This window comes from Triticum dicoccoides, chromosome 3B, assembly GCF_002162155.2.
Source record: "Triticum dicoccoides isolate Atlit2015 ecotype Zavitan chromosome 3B, WEW_v2.0, whole genome shotgun sequence".
In the NCBI taxonomy this organism is placed as follows: domain Eukaryota; kingdom Viridiplantae; phylum Streptophyta; class Magnoliopsida; order Poales; family Poaceae; genus Triticum; species Triticum dicoccoides.
The window spans coordinates 763,249,557-763,261,250 of NC_041385.1; the positions used below are offsets into that span (position 1 = coordinate 763,249,557).

General features: G+C 42.0%; 1 long non-coding RNA gene across 1 annotated transcript; it reads left to right on the top strand.

Moving 5' to 3' along the window:
• Window positions 1-2,542: 2,542 nt before the first annotated feature.
• On the top strand, window positions 2,543-2,979 carry LOC119282812. Its single transcript, XR_005138883.1, has 3 exons — window positions 2,543-2,652; window positions 2,767-2,816; window positions 2,936-2,979. It is a non-coding gene; the product is annotated as an uncharacterized LOC119282812 (long non-coding RNA).
• The last annotated feature ends 8,715 nt before the right edge of the window (window positions 2,980-11,694 follow it).

The following is an 11,694-nucleotide window of genomic DNA, read 5'->3' on the forward strand; positions in this document are numbered from 1 at the left end:
TTTGTGATTCATCTGCGACGTGTGAGTATTCCCCTCACAATAAGGGCTGAGGCGTAGACACACAGCCCTATGTACTTGTGCTAAGTGATTTTTTATTTACTTTGAAAATAACGTTATTCGATGTGTTACACAACAGTTTTTGTCTCCTGTCTCTATCTACTTCTAAGGCCCCGTCGGTACCTGAGACACCGAGGATCGATCAAGGAGAGGTTCAGTGTAGAGAGAAGGAGAAGGCTATGCCAAACTTCGCTAACAATAAGATTAGTACGGTAGTTTTATCTTTTTCTCTGGGGTACGTAAAGTGCAACCATTAAACATTCAATGCGTTAGTCTGGTTAATCTCTTAATAACAAATGTAACCCCATGATACGGTAAGGACCTTGGTTAGACTGTAGAACCTCGATGGCGGCAACAGTTGGTGGGGGGTTATTTGGACGCGTCTCCCACAAACGACGTGTTCAAAACAGATAAGTAACAATGTTAACTAGTCCCATATGTTGAAATATCTAGGTAGGATATCGAGCGCATGCATACAATTGCAAGGAAAACCTCTAGCCATGGCCTATTTACTTATTATTGTTTCTTCCTATAAACTATGTGATTTGATAACAAGCTCTTGTAGAAATTACCTTCCCAAGACATGAATTATCGTGGTTTGATAACCTAGGTCTAGGTTAGGGAGAAACGGAACTATTCACATCTTAAACCAGATCGAAGGTAATCAATCATTTTTCCTGTGCTTGCCGATGAAGATTAATTGTTATCCTCGTAAGGTGACTAGATTCTTTGTTTTATTCTATTTTCAATTTTTAGTCTATTTTCGTCCTGAGTTTATTTGTCAAATGTTTATAAGAACTTCATTTTTTTTATTATGGCTACCAAAAAGTTTTGGGAGTTTGCAACTCCCAATGAAGATTTTATGCGTGCACCAACAGAAATGTTGCTTAGAACCATGGTCCTGCCGCACCTATGCTCAGCGCCACACATCTCACGTTAGCTTCTAAGTGGATCTATGCATGGCGGGTTCAATAGAGCATGGCGGGAATGATCAAGAGATGGGTTACAAGGCCTACGCACGCTAATAAACCTACTGAATGCTAGTAAAATAGGGAATAAATTAGTGCACTTGCCTGGGATGTCTCCCATGCACCTGCTCCATTCACAATTGTTTAATGCCTCACTACGCGGGGCAGCTACCAATGAGGATTTCGACATTGAAAATAATTCTGGTACTACTGCCATATATGGGTATAAATATTTCTACCGTGTGCTAGTTCTCTTTATAACATCAGTTATCCTTGGAAAGCCAGAATGGACTATACCACACGGTATATTATTTGGTTCATCTTCTTTCTTATAGAAGTGTGGCTTCTCTTTTGGCGTGCTACGCATTTGAATCTGTTGAGAAAAGGATTATTGCATTGTTTGGTGCCAGAATTGCATGTCTGCATGTCAAGACATGCCAACATCTAACATATAAAGCCTGCTAGGGTACCCGCCCATCTGGAGGCCTTCGCGCGTGCGCAATGGTCGGCCGTTCGATCAACTCGCTCGATCGTTTTTCACCCTCGATTTTACTGTTCACTGCTATCTTTTGTTACTCTTTGACTGATTTACTGGGTGAATGCCACTGGGTCCATAAAATCGGTGGTCCACGCGGCAGCGAAGTGTTCGTCGACTCGGACGGTGACCAATGAAGACGCCCGTGAAAAAACCTAGATCGAGCAGTCAAAGGGATCACGTCCTCCTCGTTCCTTCCACTCCCTCGCCTCCTCCTTCCTCCCCATCCAGCGGCGCCTCCTCCCTCTTTCCCACGGCCTCCCGCATCGCGCCGCCACCGGCTGGCTCCTCCTCCTCTCTTCTAGATCGGGTGCAGCCGCCATAGGAGAGCATGGGCTCGAACTGAGTGAGGAAGAGGTGGTTTGCGGCCACGCGGGTGAGGAGGGCGGCCTTCCGCTGAACGCCACCGTCCTCTCCTCGCGCGCCCTCGCGGCCAGAAGAGGCAGATATGCACGGAGGATCCACGAGCTTGGTGCCATCCGTCCTGTCCGTCGACGCCCACCCCCTCTTCCCCAACGCGTAGGTGCTCTATTCACTTGCGTCTTTGCTGCCTCAAGTGTGCGGGTGAGTCTGCAAACCCCTCTCTAATTTCTCTCTCTCTCTCCCTCTCTCTTGATTCAGTTGCATTGCGTTGCAAGAATTATTATTGTGCAGAGGTGGCTGCAGCTATGCACATAATAATTTCTAAAATTGTGATGTGTTTTTGAGGCTGCAGATGCGACCACCAGCTGTTTGTATAAATGCTCAAGGAGGACTGCTCTGGGGAGGACAACACGTGTGTTTGAAAGAGAGGGATGGAAAAGAGGGGGCTGGAGTGAGAGGAGAAGAGGAAGAAATTGAACCACATGTTATTTCTTTGTCATCGACGTCATCCCACCATTGTAGAGATTTTCTTGGATGACATGCGGCCCATACTCTCGCCCCTTGTTCTCCATCTCTGTTGGTACCCTTTCATGGTTTCCTGTCCACTTCTTTCATGATTTATTCTTTTCAAATAGTAATTCAGGTTGTTATACTAATTTGATTGATGTGGGTGGTGTAATAATTCAGGTCGTGTAGGATGGTCTGCTAATTTCCCTGATGCTTCATCAGGTTTCGCTTTTTGATACATTGATTGATTCCCAATTTGATGCAAATAACCAAAATGAATGGATATTACTTATGGTCGGACTAAATTTTCCGCATTTTGTGTGTGATTATGCTCAGGTTTTGGAAGAATCGGGCTAAGGGGTGATTGTGCTCAGGTTTTGATGCAGGTACTTTTGAAATCTGAAACTTTGGTTTGGTATGACAGGCAATGCTAATAAGATTTGAATAGACAATATAGTTACTAGAGTCACTTCATACTAATGCGCAAACTTATTTTGCATTGCAGTGAGATTCAGATAATTTTAAGAAACACATGCAAAGGAGTCCAAACAGGACGGGCTCGGTGTACATGGTTTTCAGTTAATGCATGTACTTTTGAAATCTGAAACTTTTGTTTGGTATGACAGACAATGCTAATAAGATTTGAATAGACAATATAGTTACTAGAGTCACTTCATACTAATGCGCAAACTCATTTTACATTGCAAGGAGATTCGGATAGTTTTCCTGCTGTAGAGTTTTGGAGCTTGCTCTGTTAATACGTGTTATTTTTTGTATCACAGTTTAGGTCTGACCAGCACAAGTGGCAACAAGCAGTAGTGGAGAAGGCATGAAGAGGCCCACATCTGAAAATCTCAACTATTCTAGGATTTTCGAGGTAATTTCTCAAACTGAAAAGCTCAACTAAAGGAAGACACCTATTTCTATGCACAAATGCTTTGTTGCTAGAAGAATTTGTAGAAAGAAAAATGTCTCCCCCGTTCATTGCCTTTCAGATTCATATGTGAAGTCTATTGTTCTTAATTTTAGTTAACTAATTGCTTATTTCTTGTTGTTTCAGCTGCTGACCATGTGATTGGTAGCCTACAATTTGTTCATGGGTTGCTGATTTCTCAAGTTTTGCCTCACACAAAAGAGGGCTAGCAACACCTTTGACAGAAACAGCCAACGTTTAGTGCAGAACCGGTATATTCTGGTTGTCTTTCATTTAGTTGACGGCATGCAAGACTGATTTGATGCATCTACTACTTGTTGACTTGGTTATATTTATCTATGAAGGTAATTTCAGTGTTTCATTTGTGTGAACATTTCTTTTGTTACAGATTTTACCTGCTCGACGAAGTGCAAAAAAGTAAAATGTATCATTTATATAGCTAACTGGAATAAAGAGTAGCATCGTCTCTCAACAAGATATTTTGTGTGTTCCGCGGCAAATTTGAGTGATACATTTATGAGCGCCTGGCGAGGTTCTCAGCAAGTTTAGTTTAGGCATAATTTTCCTCTATTAAACAGTGCATTTTAGACAGTGAAACTGTTCCAAATTATCCCATGCTGCAGTTGAAATGGTGCATCTGTGTTACATATTTTGGGAAGAGCTGCAGTTCATGATCTTTCTTTATAATAATCATATCAATCAGTCAAGTGTGCAGACTTTCTGCCTATTTTTCTTTCTTCGGGCAGGAAACACATGTTAATTTCTTGACCACCTCCAGTGATCCAATATCAGATGAAGTGTTTAAATATTTTTGCTCATGCTTATTTCCGGACGGCCGGACCCACAGCTCAATGGAATGAGTTGTACAACTTTTATTCAACACATTATATATACAAGTATACTGATATTTTATGGTGATGTTATATTATGAATTAATGGTTAAGATAACACTTTTTTATAGATGATTTTCCTCATATTGCCCACATAATTTTGGTTGCGGGTTGATACATAACATTATTTTGTCTTGCCTTCTTATGTTGTATCTATTTTTCATGTAGATACTCTATCTGGTAAGGTTCTAATTCACATGGTTGCATGGCCAATGAATGAATATAATTAGTTTTCACAATGTATATTTTACAATTTCTCAATGCGTAAACGTGTCAGGCTCTTAGGTTAAAGCTAATGCCCATTAAAATGGTTATAAATAGTGGCCTCTATCAGTAGGCTGGGTCTCAATGTTGGTTCTGATATGTGATCGATGCATTTCATCAAATGGTTAACATATCAGGATTGCATATGATTATCTTTGAGTAGAATTTGTGTCTTTGATTTTTCACAAATTTGTTTTGATATTTGCGATAAGGTGGGTGTTGTGTGTTGTGTGCAGGCCATGGGTAATTTTGTACTATCTGTTCAAGGTGTCAGCATATGTATATTATTCTTATAATCTTTACATGCTCATTTAGTTCACCCATGTTTCCTTTGCAGTGGCAGTGGTCCAGAATATATCCTCTGCCATGGAAGGAGGTATTTGATGTTGTCAGATGGCATATAGGTCAATAATGAGGTGACTGCCGGGGTAATCTCAGGAAGGGACAACGACACAAATTAACTTCGTTCACAAGCTCACGATCACGAGTAATAAAGATGATTTTAAGTAATATTCTAATTTCTCTGAATTTCCTTATTAAATGTCCAGAAAGAAATAAGAATGGCATACTGAATGCGAAGCATTATTTCATTCATCTACATTTTTAGGAAAGATAATCTCGGATTGCTTTTCCTTTGATGGATTCTCACTTATCAGAATATAGCCTCCAGCCTTTACACATAGAGACTGATTTTTCACTTTGGCTGGTTATATTTTTCTCTACTGCATAATGACCTATGTACATTCATTTCCTCTATAGTTTTTAATTCTACACCTTATTTCTTATTATGGCGAATCATTGGTATCACGGAAATGTTAATGTACCATTATGTGCAATTGTTTCTTATTGATATCATCGTAACAAGATGGTGAACTTATCAAATGTAGGGAACAAGCCGTCCTGCAGTGTTTCCATGTAGTGCAAGTTGACGACAATTCATTGTTGATGCCATGCATTTTCTTACAAAATACATGTGGTAGAGGTAAGCATGCTATTACCCGCCAATGTGTGTGTTTTGCATATTTTTCTATTCAATACTATGAAGTTTTTGTTGGGGAACGTAGCAGAAATTCAAAATTTTTCCTACGCAACACCAAGATCTATCTATGGAGAGACCAGCAACGAGTAGAAAGGAGAGTGCATCTACATACCCTTGTAGATCGCTAAGCGGAAGCGTTCAAGTGAACGGGGTTGATGGAGTCGTACTCGTCGTGATTCAGATCACCGATGATCAAATGCCGAACGGACGGCACCTCCGCGTTCAACACACGTACAGCCCGGTGACGTCTCCCACGCCTTGATCCAGCAAGGAGAGAAGGAGAGGTTGAGGAAGACTCCATCCAGCAGCAGCACAACGGCGTGGTGGTGATGGAGGAGCGTGGCAATCCTGCAGGGCTTCGCCAAGCACCTACGGGAGAGGAGGAGGTGTCACGGGAGGGAGGGAGGCGCCAAAGGCTCAGGTATGGATGCCCTCCCTCCCCTCCACTATATATAGGGGCAGGGGAGAGGGGGGAGGCGCAGCCTTGCCCCCTCCTCCAAGGAAGGGGTGCGGCTAAGGAGGGGGGAGGAGTCCATCCTCCCCAAGGCACCTCGGAGGTGCCTTCCCCCTTTAGGACTCTCCCCTTTTTCCTTTATCTTGGCGCATGGGCCTCTAGGGGCTGGTGCCCTTGGCCCATATAGGCCAAGGCGCACCCCCTACAGCCCATGTGGCCCCCCGAGGCAGGTGGCCCCACCCGGTGGGCCCCCCGGGACCCTTCCGGTGGTCCCGGTACAATATCGATGACCCCGAAACTTGTCCCGATGGCCGAAACAGGACTTCCTATATATAAATCTTTACCTCCGGACCATTCCGGAACTCCTCGTGACGTCCAGGATCTCATCCGGGACTCCGAACAACATTCGGTAACCACATACAAGCTTCCTTTATAACCCTAGCGTCATCGAACCTTAAGTGTGTAGACCCTACGGGTTCGGGAGACATGTAGACAAGACCGAGACGTTCTCCGGTCAATAACCAACAGCGGGATCTGGATACCCATGTTGGCTCCCACATGTTCCACGATGACCTCATCGGATGAACCACGATGTCAAGGACTCAATCGATCCCGTATACAATTCCCTTTGTCTAGCGGTATTTTACTTGCCCGAGATTCGATCGTCGGTATCCAATACCTTGTTCAATCTCGTTACCGGCAAGTCACTTTACTCGTTCCGTAACACATCATCCCGTGATCAACTCCTTGGTCACATTGCGCATATGATGATGTCCTACCGAGTGGGCCCAGAGATACCTCTCCGTTTACACGGAGTGACAAATCCCAGTCTCGATTCGTGCCAACCCAACAGACACTTTCGGAGATACCTGTAATGCACCTTTATAGCCACCCAGTTACGTTGTGACGTTTGGTACACCCAAAGCATTCCTACGGTATCCGGGAGTTGCACAATCTCATGGTCTAAGGAAAAGATACTTGACATTTAGAAAAGCTTTAGCATACGAACTACACGATCTTTGTGCTAGGCTTAGGATTGGGTCTTGTCCATCACATCATTCTCCTAATGATGTGATCCCGTTATCAACGACATCCAATGTCCATAGCCAGGAAACCATGACTATCTGTTGATCACAACGAGCTAGTCAACTAGAGGCTCACTAGGGACATATTGTGGTCTATGTATTCACACGTGTATTACGATTTCCAGATAATACAGTTATAGCATGAATAAAAGACAATTATCATGAACAAGGAAATATAATAATAATATTTCCAACAGTCTCCCACTTGCACTAGAGTCAATAATCTAGTTCACATCGCCATGTGATTAACACTCACAGGTCACATCGCCATGTGACTAATACCCAAGAGTTTACTAGAATCAGTAGTCTAGTTCACATCACTATGTGATTAATACTCAATGAGTTTTAAGTTTGATCATGTTGCTTGTGAGAGAGGTTTTAGTCAACGGGTCTGAACCTTTCAGATCCGTGTGTGCTTTACAAATCTCTATGTCATCTCCTTGATGTAGCTACCACGCTCTATTTGGAGCTAATCCAAATAACTGTTCTATTTGGAGCTATTCTAAAATGTTGCTCCATTATATGTATCCGGTATCTCTACTCAGAGCTATCCGGATAGGTGTCAAGCTTGCATCGACGTAACCTTTACGACGAACTCTTTTACCACCTCCATAATCGAGAAAATTCCTTAGTCCACTAGTTACTAAGGATAACTTTGACCGCTGTCCTGTGAGCCATTCTTGGATCACTCTTGTACCCCTTGACTGACTCATGGCAAGGCACACTTCAGGTGCGGTACACAGCATAGCATACTGAAGAGCCTACGTCTTAAGCATAGGGGACGACCTTCGTCCTTTCTCTCTATTCTGCCGTGGTCGAGCTTTAAGTCTTAACTTCGTACCTTACAACTCAGGCAAGAACTCCTTCTTTGACTGGTCCATCTTGAACACCTTCAAGATCATGTCAAGGTATGTGCTCATTTGAAAATATTATTAAGCATTTTGATCTATCTTTATAGATCTTGATGCTCAAATGTTCAAGTAGCTTAATCCAGGCTTTCCATTGAAAAACACTTTCAAATTAACCCTATATGCTTTCCAGAAATTCTACGTCATTTCTGATCAACAATATGTCAACAACATATACTCATCAGAAATTCTATAGTGCTCCCACTCACTTCTTTGGAAATACAAGTTTCTCATAAACTTTGTACAAACCCAAATTTTTTTTTTGATCATCATCAAAGCATACATTCCAACTCCGAGATGCTCACTCCAGTCCTTAGAAGGATCGCTGGAGCTAGCATACCTTTTAGCATCCTTAGGATCGACAAAAACTTTCTGATTGTATTACATACAACCTTTCCTTACGAAAACTGGTAAGGAAACTTGTCTTGACATCCATCTGCCAGATTTCATAAATGCAGCTAATGCTAACATGATTCCGACGGACTTTAAGCATCGCTACGAGTGAGAAAATCTCATCATAGTCAACTCCTTGAACTTGTCGGGAAACACTTCGCCACAAGTCGAGCTTCATAGATGGTGACATTACCATCCACGTCCGTCTTCTTCTTAAAAGATCCATTTATCTCAATGGATTGCCGATCATCGGGCAAGTCCATCAAAGTTCATGCTTTGTTCTGATATATGGATACTATCTCGGATTTCATGGCTTCTAACCATTTGTCGGAATTCGGGCCCACCATCGCTTCTCCATAGCTCGTAGGTTCATTGTTATCCAGCAACATGACTTTCAAGACAGGATTACCGTACCACTCTGAAGTAGTACGTATCCTTGTCACCCTACGAGGTACGGCAGTGATTTGATCCGAAACTTCATGATCAATATCATAAGCTTCCACTTCAATTGGTGTAGGTGCCACGGGAACAACTTCCTGTGCCCTGCTACACACTGGTTGAAGTGATGGTTTAATAACCTCATCAAGTCTCCACCATCCTCCCACTCAACTCTTTCGAGAGAAACCTTTCCTCGAGAAAGGACCCGATTCAAGAAACAATCCATATTGCTTTCGGATCTGAATTAGGAGGTATACCCAACTGTTTTGGGTGTCCTATGAAGATGCATTTTATCCGCTTTGGGTTCGAGCTTAATCCTGAAACTTTTTCACATAAGCGTCGCAGCCCCAAACCTTTAAGAAACGACAACTTAGGTTTCTCTAAACCATAATTCATACGGTGTCATCTCAACGGAATTATGTGGTGCCCTATTTAAAGTGAATGTGGTTGTCTCTAATGCCTAACCCATGAACGATAGTGGTAATTCGATAAGAGACATCATGGCACGCACCATATCCAATAGGGCGCAACTATGATGTTCGGACACACCATCACACTATGGTGTTCCAGGCGGTATTAATTGTGAAACAATTTCCACAATGTCTTAATTGTGTGCCAAAACTCGTAACTCAGATATTCATCTCTATGATCGTATCATAGACATTTTATCCTCTTGTCACAATGATCTTCTACTTCACTCTGAAATTATTTGAACCATTCAATAATTCAGACTTGTGTTTCATCAAGTAAATATTCTCAACATCTACTCGAATCATCTGTGAAGTAAGAACATAACGATATTCACTGCATGCCTCAGCATTCATTGGACTGCACACATCAAAATGTGTTACTTCCAACAAGTTACTATCTTGTTCCATCTTACTGAAACCGAGGCTTTTCAGTCATCTTGCCCATGTGGTATGATTTGCATATCTCAAGTGATTCAAAATCAAGTGAGTCCGAACGGTCCATTTGCATGGAGTTTCTTCATGCATATACACCAATAGACATGGTTTGCATGCCTCAAACTTTTCAAAAACGAGTGAGTCCAAAGATCCATCAACATGGAGCTTCTTCATGCGTTTTATACCATTATGACTTACATGGCAGTGCCACAAGTAAGTGGTACTATCATTACTATCTTATATCTTTTGGCATGAAAATGTGTATCACTACGATCGAGATTCAATGAACCATTCATTTTAGGTGCAAGACCATTGAAGGCATTATTCAAATAAATAGAGTAACCATTATTCTCTTTAAATGAATAACCGTATTGCGATAGACATAATCCAATCAAGTCTATGCTCAACGCAAGCACCAAATGACAATTATTCAGGTTTAATACTAATCTTGATGGTAGAGGGAGCGTGCGATGTTTGATCACATCAAACTTGGAAACACTTCCAACACATATCGTCAGCTCACCTTTAGCTAGTCTCCGTTTATTCCGTAGCCTTTTATTTCGAGTTACTAACACTTAGCAACCGAACCGGTATCTAATACCCTGGTGCTACTAGGAGTACTAGCAAAGTACACATTAACACAATGTATATCCAATATACTTCTATCGACCTTGCCAGCCTTCTTATCTACCAAGTATCTAGGGTAATTCTACTCTAGTGGTTGTTCCCCTTATTACAGAAGCACTTAGTCTCGGGTTTGGGTTTTACCTTGGGTTTCTTCATTGGTGCAGCAGCTGATTTGCCGTTTCATGAAGTATCCCTTCTTTCCCTTGCCCTTCTTGAAACTAGTGGTTTCATCAACCATCAACAATTGATGCTCCTTCTTGATATCTACTTTCGCGGTGTCAAACAACGCGAATATTTCAAGGATCATCATATCTATCCCTGATATGTTATAGTTCATCACAGAGCTCTAGCAGCTTGGTGGTAATGACTTCGGAGAAACTATCACTATTTCATCTGGAAGATCAACTCCCACTCGATTCAAGTGATTGTTGTACTCAGACAATCTGAGCACAAGCTCAACAATTGAGCTTCTCTCCTTAGTTTGCAGGCTAAGAAAATCGTCGGAGGTCTTATACCTCTTGACGTGGGCACGAGCCTGAAATCCTAATTTCAGCCCTCGAAACATCTCATATGTTCCGCGACGTTTCGAAAACGTCTTTGGTGCCTCTATTTAAACCATTTAACTGAACTATCACGTAGTTATCAAAACGTGTATGTTCGATGTTCGAAACATCCACAAACGACGTTTGGGGTTCAGCACACTGAGCAGTGCATTAAGGACATAAGCTTTCTACTGATCGCATAATCGCTACTATCAACTTTCAACTATATTTTCTCTAGGAACATATCTAAACAGTAGAACTATAGCGCGAGCTACGACATAATTTGCAAAAGGTCTTTTGACTATGTTCAGGATAATTAAGTTCATCTTATGAACTCCCACTCAGATAGACATCCCTCTAGTCATCTAAGTGATTACATGATCCGAGTCAAACTAGGCCGTGTCCGATCATCACGTGAGACGGACTAGTCATCATCGGTGAACATCTTCATGTTGATCGTATCTTCTATACGACTCATGCTCGACCTTTCGGTCTCCGTGTTCCGAGGCCATGTCTGTACATGCTAGGCTCGTCAAGTTAACCCTAAGTGTTTTCGCTGTGTAAAACTATCTTACACCCGTTGTATGTGAACGTAAGAATCTATCACACCCGATCATCACGTGGTGCTTCGAAACGACGAACTGTAGCAACGGTGCACAGTTAGGGGAGAACACTTCTTGAAATTTTAATGAGGGATCATCTTATTTACTACCGTCGTTCTAAGCAAATAAGATGTATAAACATGATAAACATCACATGCAATCAAATAAGAGTAGTGACATGAT